The sequence below is a fragment of the Schistocerca gregaria genome, chromosome 1, assembly GCF_023897955.1.
Source record: "Schistocerca gregaria isolate iqSchGreg1 chromosome 1, iqSchGreg1.2, whole genome shotgun sequence".
Lineage (NCBI taxonomy): Eukaryota > Metazoa > Arthropoda > Insecta > Orthoptera > Acrididae > Schistocerca > Schistocerca gregaria.
In genome coordinates, this window is record NC_064920.1 from 452,469,292 (window position 1) to 452,478,299 (window position 9,008).

The following is a 9,008-nucleotide window of genomic DNA, read 5'->3' on the forward strand; positions in this document are numbered from 1 at the left end:
CTTTAGAGGTGGTAGTAAAGACCAAAATGAAATAAAAGTGTCTGGTAAACATGCACTCCAAAATTCATACCTAAAATGTTTTATGCACTTGCTCATCTTCACTGCTAAGAAACACATAGCTTCTACTGAATTTTGATACACACGGTACGTTCTCCAGGTTTCATTTTCATTGTAACTTCGCTGCCGGGTGCCCTAATTGTCACAAAAGCTGTAAGTTGACTTAAGGAGACTAAAAAGCGGTAATCTGTTTATGCATGGTGTAAACCTGCGTTCTGACTGTTATCCCATTTTAATTGTTTCTGTAAATTTCAAAGCTGCGACATAGACAGTGGTCTGTTCTTTCTATGATCATAAAATCGTTGGGTCTTTAGACTACAGATTTCGCTCATTGATGACCATCCTCAGACCTGTTCTAAAGAATGTCTTAATATAATGAAGCCAGAGTAACATCGTCAAAAAATTCAGACAAAATCAGATTATCTTCGCCAAACATAAGTATGTATATTTGGAATATGCCTATTTTCTTATGCGCCACGATTCTGAGCTGATTTTGTGTGTATTTTTTGACTATGTCGTAACGGCTGCATTATACTAGGACGTTTTTCAAAACAGATCTGAATATGATTACCGCTAATCGAATCCAATAATCTAAGGACCAAACAATTTTGTGATCGTAGACAGAAATAAACAAATTTATTCTAATGTTTCTATATAGTGTTCTCTTAGGCGGAGACTGAGACTAGTGAGAAACCGCCTTAGACCCATACTCAGGACAATGATCGTTAACGCACTGAGTGGAATTGGTCTGAGTTTCACTCCCCTCCCTTTTTCTCAGTCAAGTGCGCTATGTGTTAAGAAATACGATCAAGTCTACTTGTTTCCTGAATCATACATGTGATCTATTAAAAAACTCGTGTTCTCACTGAAATTTCCAAGAGCATGAATATCACACTAGATACAACGTTAGCCACACACTGGCTAATTAAGAAAAAGAATAATAGCATAACACAAGTACTGCCAAAGTGCCTTGCTCGTGTTCATAATGACTTTCTGTTTGGTCTACTAGGCATATTCACATTATCATCCAACCAAACAGTGTCTGCAGCACCTACCTTCCCAGGCGAAGTTTACTAACAAATTGTAACTAAGGTGTAACTACGAATTCACTCATTTTCTTCATGGGTAAATGAAGTCTTTAACTCCGTGAAGGGACCCGAGCCTATGACTGAAACAGAAAATTCTTGTCATTAGTGAAAATGTCGTGAAAACTGCAGACATTCGGATAAACCGATGATATGTGAGATGTGTGTCTAGGACAAACGTATGAGAAGTTCAACCGAAACCCAACTATTCAAATAAAATACGTAGTTGTTTACACGTAAATGCTAGTGAACCTTACCAAGCGACTAGAATTCAGATTTTTTTACAGCCAGTAGGGAGTCAACCTGTCCGTCGAGTCTTGGGAGATCCACTGCCATTTTCGCACACAATCTTTGAAACTAGTCTGGTCACTGAAGAGATCGGCCCAAAAGGTGCATCTCTAACCCATTGTTCCGCAGTAGCAGAATCGCCAAACACGGCCGAAGAGAAGCGAGTAGAGACTACATCACTGATACATCTAAATAGTCAGCACCGATGCAGGTTCCGAGATGCCTTGGACTAACCACTGTCGAGCCTTGGTTACCCCAGTTTCTCAACAAGTACCCACGACAGATTTATCTAATCGCTTTTTACGACTATCCGCAGAGAACACATACCACCTTTGCCCCACCTCCCTGCTGCCCATTACCCTCAAATGTGGAATGATGTAATTCACGCGAACATAAAGCTTCATATGGTCTGCCCAAGACTTCATTACGACATGAAGGTTCGGTGAATTCGTGTGAATTCTATGACTTAGATAGTAGATAATACCAGACAGTCCACAGGCAACTTAGAAGGCAAACACTACATAAAATGCCTAGGGAATTTGTCGTTGCCATGAAGGGAAAATTGATACCAATAATCTCACAATGCAATGTACAGCAGGAGGAATGGTCGTTATTCAGCGATATGACGATCATCCGAAGCAAAACTGTACAGTAAAAGTGGGCTGTAAATGCATATTGTAATAGCTACGGGTACTACTTCGTCTTTAATATTGTGCAACAAGTCTCCTCTACTGCAAACTCTTTGCCTTCCATATTTTGTAGGAGAGATCAAACCAATAAAACAAGACCACTTAACATGGACTCTAAAAGGCATACCTTAACAGCTATAAGGGTTTCGAGCCTATGTTTAATAGACAATTTTTCATTCTTTTGCTCCATAGTACCACTTCTCAAAACTTATAAAGCAAAGAGGAAATTTTTATCACAGTATCGAAAATGAAAAGGTACTCATATATCTTAAGGTATGCATTTTAGGGACCGTGTTTACTAGACATGTTTGCTTCGTATGTTGGTTCTATTATATTCCTGAATACTTACCAGTCCTTCCTGGACATAGTGTATAAATTGTTTGACAGCTCTGATATTGAAACCTCAGTGGTTATTCCAGGAATATACTACATCTAAATCTTCCACAACTGTTAAGCGAATATTTCTGCATATGAATGTCTGCAGCAGATAGATGGCTCTTGCTCCCACGTAAATAACGGCATATAAATGGAAAAGGCAAGTGTCGACATTTAACAGCTGCAGATAGTACAGAGTACAGTAAAGCCCAGTAGCCTGCGGAGGAATGCGATCGGCGGTCTGACACCAGCAGTCTGAGATGCAGCTTTCCTCACAGTTTCCAATATAGCAACATCGTTTACCGCGTACTACCAGCGCATTATAAGAATAGGACTCGACAGCGTACACGACTGCAGTCTGCATCTGATTGAAATGGCGTTTCAAGTTGTTTTATAGGTTTATCAAGATTCTGGAAAAATTTGAGTATTACTACTGTTTCCCTACAAAACGACTCTACTCTTTCGTTATCTTTCCAGCTGCCCTACGAGTAATAAGGTGTCTCTGTATAGTCTTCATGAGTGAAAATATGCAAACCTTCTTTCGAAACTTGAAAGTTGCAACGAACATTTTACTGTTATTCACCACATGATTAGATTTTGTTTCTTTTTTTAATTATTGCACCTGATTCGATCAAATCACCTGTGAGTGCAGCATGAGACGGAATGAAATGTTTGTTTTTAGTTTTAACAAAAAAGAAAAGAGATCAGATGTCATTAACTGACTATAGAAACGTAGCAAAAGCATAACTGACTTGCTAAACAGACGAAATGCACCTCCAACAGAATATTATCTCTTGATAATATTCGCAGGGATCTACAGAAGTAACTTTTGCGGGTTGTTATAAACAAAATATCTGGTATCGTTAATGATCACATGTCTGCTAAAAAAATTCTAGGCGCCATGGATTCGAGTTCATGTATTAGATTTGGCCATATATATAGTGAGGCAGGTATTCTTTGATTACTAAGAGTATAAATAGCGCGTCTTGTTTGCAGGTAAATAGAGGGTGTTTCAAAAATGACCGGTATATTTGAAACGGCAATACAAACTAAACGAGCAGCGATAGAAATACACCGTTTGTTGCATATGCTAGGGACAACAGTACATTTTCAGGCAGACAAACTTTCGAAATTACAGTAGTTACAACTGTCAACAACAGATGGCGCTGCGGTCTGGGAAACTCTATAGTACGATATTTTCCACATATCCACCATGCGTAGCAATAATATGGCGTAGTCTCTGAATGAAATTACCCGAAACCTTTGACAACGTGTCTGGCGGAATGGCTTCACATGCAGATGAGATGTACTGCTTCAGCTGTTCAATTGTTTCTGGATTCTGGCGGTACACCTGGTCTTTCAAGTGTCCCCACAGAAAGAAGTCACAGGGGTTCATGTCTGGCGAATAGGGAGGCCAATCCACGCCGCCTCCTGTATGTTTCGGATAACCCAAAGCAATCACACGATCATCGAAATATTAATTCAGGAAATTAAAGACGTCGGCCGTGCGATGTGGCCGGGCACCATCTTGCATAAACCACGAGGTGTCGCAGTGTCGTCTAAGGCAGTTTGTACCGCCACAAATTCACGAAGAATGTCCAGATAGCGTGATGCAGTAATCGTTTCGGATCTGAAAAATGGGCCAATGATTCCTTTGGAAGAAATGGCGGCCCAGACCAGTACTTTTTGAGGATGCAGGGACGATGGGACTGCAACATGGGGCTTTTCGGTTCCCCATATGCGCCAGTTCTGTTTATTGACGAAGCCGTCCAAGTAAAAATAAGCTTCGTCAGTAAACCAAATGCTGCCCACATGCATATCGCCGTCATCAATCCTGTGCACTATATCGTTAGCGAATGTCTCTCGTGCATCAATGATAGCGGTGCTGAGGGGTTGCCGCGTTTGAATTTTGTATGGATAGAGGTGTAAACTCTGACGCATGAGACGATACGTGGACGTTGGCGTCATTTGGACCGCAGCTGCAACATGGCGAACGGAAACCCGAGGCCGCTGTTGGATCACCTGCTGCACTAGCTGCACGTTGCCCTCTGTGGTTGCCGTACGCGGTCGCCCTACCTTTCCAGCACGTTCATCCGTCACGTTCCCAGTCCGTTGAAATTTTTCAAACAGATCCTTTATTGTATCGCTTTTCGGTCCTTTGGTTACATTAAACCTCCGTTGAAAACTTCGTCTTGTCGCAACAACACTGTGTTCTAGGCGGTGGAATTCCAACACCAGAAAAATCCTCTGTTCTAAGGAATAAACCATGTTGTCCATAGCACACTTGCACGTTGTGAACAGCACACGCTTACAGCAGAAAGACGACGTACAGAATGGCGCACCCACAGACTGCGATGTCTTCTATATCTTTCACATCACTTGCAGCGCCATCTGTTGTTGAAAATTGTAACTACTGTAATTTCGAAAGTTTGTCCGCCTGAAAATGTACTGTTGTCCCAAGCATATTGCAACAAACGGTGTATTTCTATCGCTGCTCGTTTAGTTTTTATTGCCGTTTCAAATATACCGGTCATTTTTGAAACACCCTGTATTATCTCAATTAGTTTCCGAGCATCAACATTTGAAACGAAGTGAAATTTTCTCCTAACTCCCCGTTAATGAATGACTTGTTTATGATTTTTGCTGTCCACATCGAAGATTATGGAGCACATATTACTTATTTGGCAGTATACTTGCTTCATATTTGTTATTTTATTGTTTATTTCTACATTTGTTGTACATTGTTGTTTCCATCATGCGTCTAATTTCTTTCTTAGTTGCTAGGAGTATACTAAGGCAACAGAGAATCATGTAGTTCATACTTCTAAAGATTAGAGGTGGACCACCACAGCGGATGGCTGTGCTTCTGGGGGAGCGCGGCAGTGAAAAGCAGTAAAGACGTAAAAGTCACTAGAGCAAGTGATAGGCGTAATGAAGGACGATATAGGAACGAAGAAGGAGGTTCATCGGAGTGCGGAGTGCAGATCTGAGAAACATGATATTGGGGAGTGCAATCATGATTAGAGAACCACTTGTTGAAGTGCATAAGCATCAGAGAATTATATATGGGTGTGCGTCCTCTTATTACATATATCTTGATGTCAAAAATTCGTGAATAGAAAATAGATCCCATTAACCATTTTGTACATGGTTTGAGTTCTGAATAACTTTGTGTAGGCTTTAACGTCGCAAGGGTTCGAAGAGAGAGTAAAGTGATAAATAGTGAGTTACTGTCCAAATAAAATTATTGTTGATTTACAGTTAGTTTCGACGAAATGTCAGTCACCTGATAAAGCACGCACGTCGTTCTTTGGTTAAAGTTAGTTGCTTTACAGGTTCGAAAACAATAAGTTTCCTGTTTATGGATAGTATTTTCCTCGTAGTTTTGTTGTCTCTTTAAAGAAAAACATACGTACTTTCATTGCAGCCGGTTCGCCCATGATCGCCTTGCTGTGAAACAGAAAGGAGTTGTATGGTACCTATATTCTATTGGGTGAAAGTAGTCTTGACTATTGCAACCACATAGCAACATTCTATGAGTTTCTGACTTTCCGGAAATGACGTCAGAATTAATGTCTCGTATGTTTAACTGAAGGTAGGTGAGGGACCATGCTGGCCACGGAAGAACTTAAAACATTAGGTAGCATTGTATAGACATTTGAGTTTTATGTACCGTATTTGATCGTTTTTCGTTAGTGGTGAAAGCAAATCTTCCAATATTACTAATTTGTCATCAGAGTGTCGCCGATAAATATAACAGATACAAAAAATGTCTACTTGTATTACCAACAGTACTGTAAAATTCATACTTGCTTCGGCTCTTTAGTCGCTCGCGAGTAGCGTCTTTGATCATAACGTGGTGTCACTCGCTAGCAGTCTATGCCTCCCTATTAGCCCAGAAGACGGGGACGGAATGCAGCGGTCTGTGGTCTGTTTTCGGAGGCATCTACTTACGAGAGCTGCGGTAAAATTAGGTCGACATGAACTGGCTGTAGAACGGCACAGAGCGTTGCATGGAGTTTAATAACAAAGTGAAGCAATAAAGTTATAAAAGGCGAATCATAATTCCACGGACAGACTTCACAGATTGTTCAGGGATGCCTTCTGAGTGTTTTGCTGTAAGACGGCTCGTTACACAATAATACCACTTAGTTCGGATTCTTGTTCCAAGTTGCTTTGCATCTGTATTGCACCGGTAATAGTGTACAACAGTACAAATATCGATGATATGTTCTGTGTACCTTGTATTCATTCTCTGACGGTACCTTCTGTTGGTAACCGTAGTACCCATTTAACTCTCCCCCATCAAGTCTGCATTTAGTACTGCTCGATATTGTATTGTATTTGTTTTTTCCGTCAGTAATAGTTATATGTCAACAGTGATACACGGCTGTATGGATAGGCTTACTGATGAAGAATAGGCCGATATGCACCTCGCGTGTGGCTTCATTGAATGTAGTGGAAGAGAGGCATAAAGACTCTCGTGTTAAGCTGTCCCCGCGGCGAAGACACCCACATAAGAGAACAATGTTTCGTCTCAAAATTTTTGTTTCATCACTCTGTTTTTTCATGCTTGCCATTGTAGCACACGTATAAACTGCCATGTTTGCGGTCCCTGTACAATGACAAATGAAATGTAAATTAAGCTATAATCAATTGGTTTTCAAAATAAAAGCGTGTAGTAGCTACACGATGAAATTTCTTTTCTCCATATCTATTTATTCGGCTAATAGTTACGATGTTCTGTATATCTTAAAGACGATGAAATAATGCTGGCACACACTGCATCATAAAGCCGCAGGTACGGTATCAGAGCTATAATATAGAATGTCCCAAGAGGCAAGGTTAATATTCAGGAATATGCCAGGAACGATCATTCGAAGCAAAAAGTATAGTAAACATGGGCTCTGAAATTCATACCTTAAGAGCCTCGAGAACCTCATCATTGACACTCTGAAACAATTCTCTTAAACTACAAGCTCTTTGTTTCTAAATTTGGGAGGAGGTAGTAAGGACTAAAACAAGAAAAAAAGTCCAGTAAATATAGCCTCTAATATGCATACTTTAAGAGCTGTGGACTTCTAGAGCATGTGTTACTAGACAATTTTTTCTTCTTTTGCTTCATAATACAACCTCTTAAAGTATAGAAAGAAGAGACTTGTCAATGGAAGAGAGATGTTTCTGGTAGCAAAGATGAAAAAGCACTCATATTTCTTGAGGCAGGCATTTTTGAGCCCACATATACTGTAATTTTATGCTCAAACGATCGTTCGTGTCGTATACCTGAATACTGACCTTGTCTGCTGGGACTCCCTGTGTATTATATGCGTAGCATGTGCGGTGTACGCTTTAATTAGTGCAAATTACAGGCTTCTTACTATTGTGAAGGTATTTTCACAGGAACAAGTATGACTGCGGTAACAAACCAAATTCTTACTCTGTGATGAGCCATGGGAGACCTTGAGTCCACACACCTTGAAGGTACCAGTATTACTGAACAACATCTGAAAGTTTGTCCACGGAGTCCTGCTTTACCTTGTATACTGCGTAGCGCACAATACGACATTTCCTCTCTAGTGTGTAACTTGATTGATTGCTCGATGGTCCGAGGCGTAAGGCACTGTCATGTTCCTTGACTGCGTAAATTCATGCTGCTCTCACTTGAGAGAGTCATTCATACTTTAAATTACGCTTTTCAACAATACATAATCCAAAGTTTCTAGTGTATTGTGCACAGTGCCATCCACGATTGATCTTCTGAGTTCTCGCACTAGGCCACGTAATTTCCTTACAGTTCCATTCGCCATTACACAGCTGTCTCTTGCTGGGTTCACTGACAGTTTTAAGCTGTAGTATGAAATAACTGTACTTGCCTGTGCTTCAGTTATTATATTCATCGCATATTTCACGAGAGATTGCACTAGAGCTTAACGCCATAAACTTTGACTGACACGACGAAATGCTCTGTTTCTTTGCTTTCAAAACCTAGAAAATGGGTAATGTGCAGGATATGCTGTCTTATGTGCTGAATATATTGAGAACACACAGAAATTAGATCATGAGAAACACAGACATTAGAGATCCTGTTTACTGGGTTGCTTTTAAACAGAAGGTATTGTTTACGCCATATGCCCTTGTTATGAAGCACTATATACATTAATAAAACGTTACTTGACAGACAGTAAACGATGTCTTGGGCTTTACTGCTATATATTTATTAGTGTTTCTACACTTTTCATCATGCATACTCAAACGTTATCTTTATTAATTTTGCTTTTCTATCACGTTTTAGAAACAACGTCAGTGGCTTTTGATCTGTCACTGAAACTAATAAAAAACCGCTTATATGGAACAACATTTTGTAATAGTTGTTAAACTTCGCTTTAAATGTCGCCTCTCGCTTAGCTTTCGTACCATTTGTCTCAGAGTTTTTTCATTCGTTATTTTTTTTCAATTTTCTTAATGTCACAAATGTAAAGACATCAATTACAGATAAAGTAAAATTACAATTAAT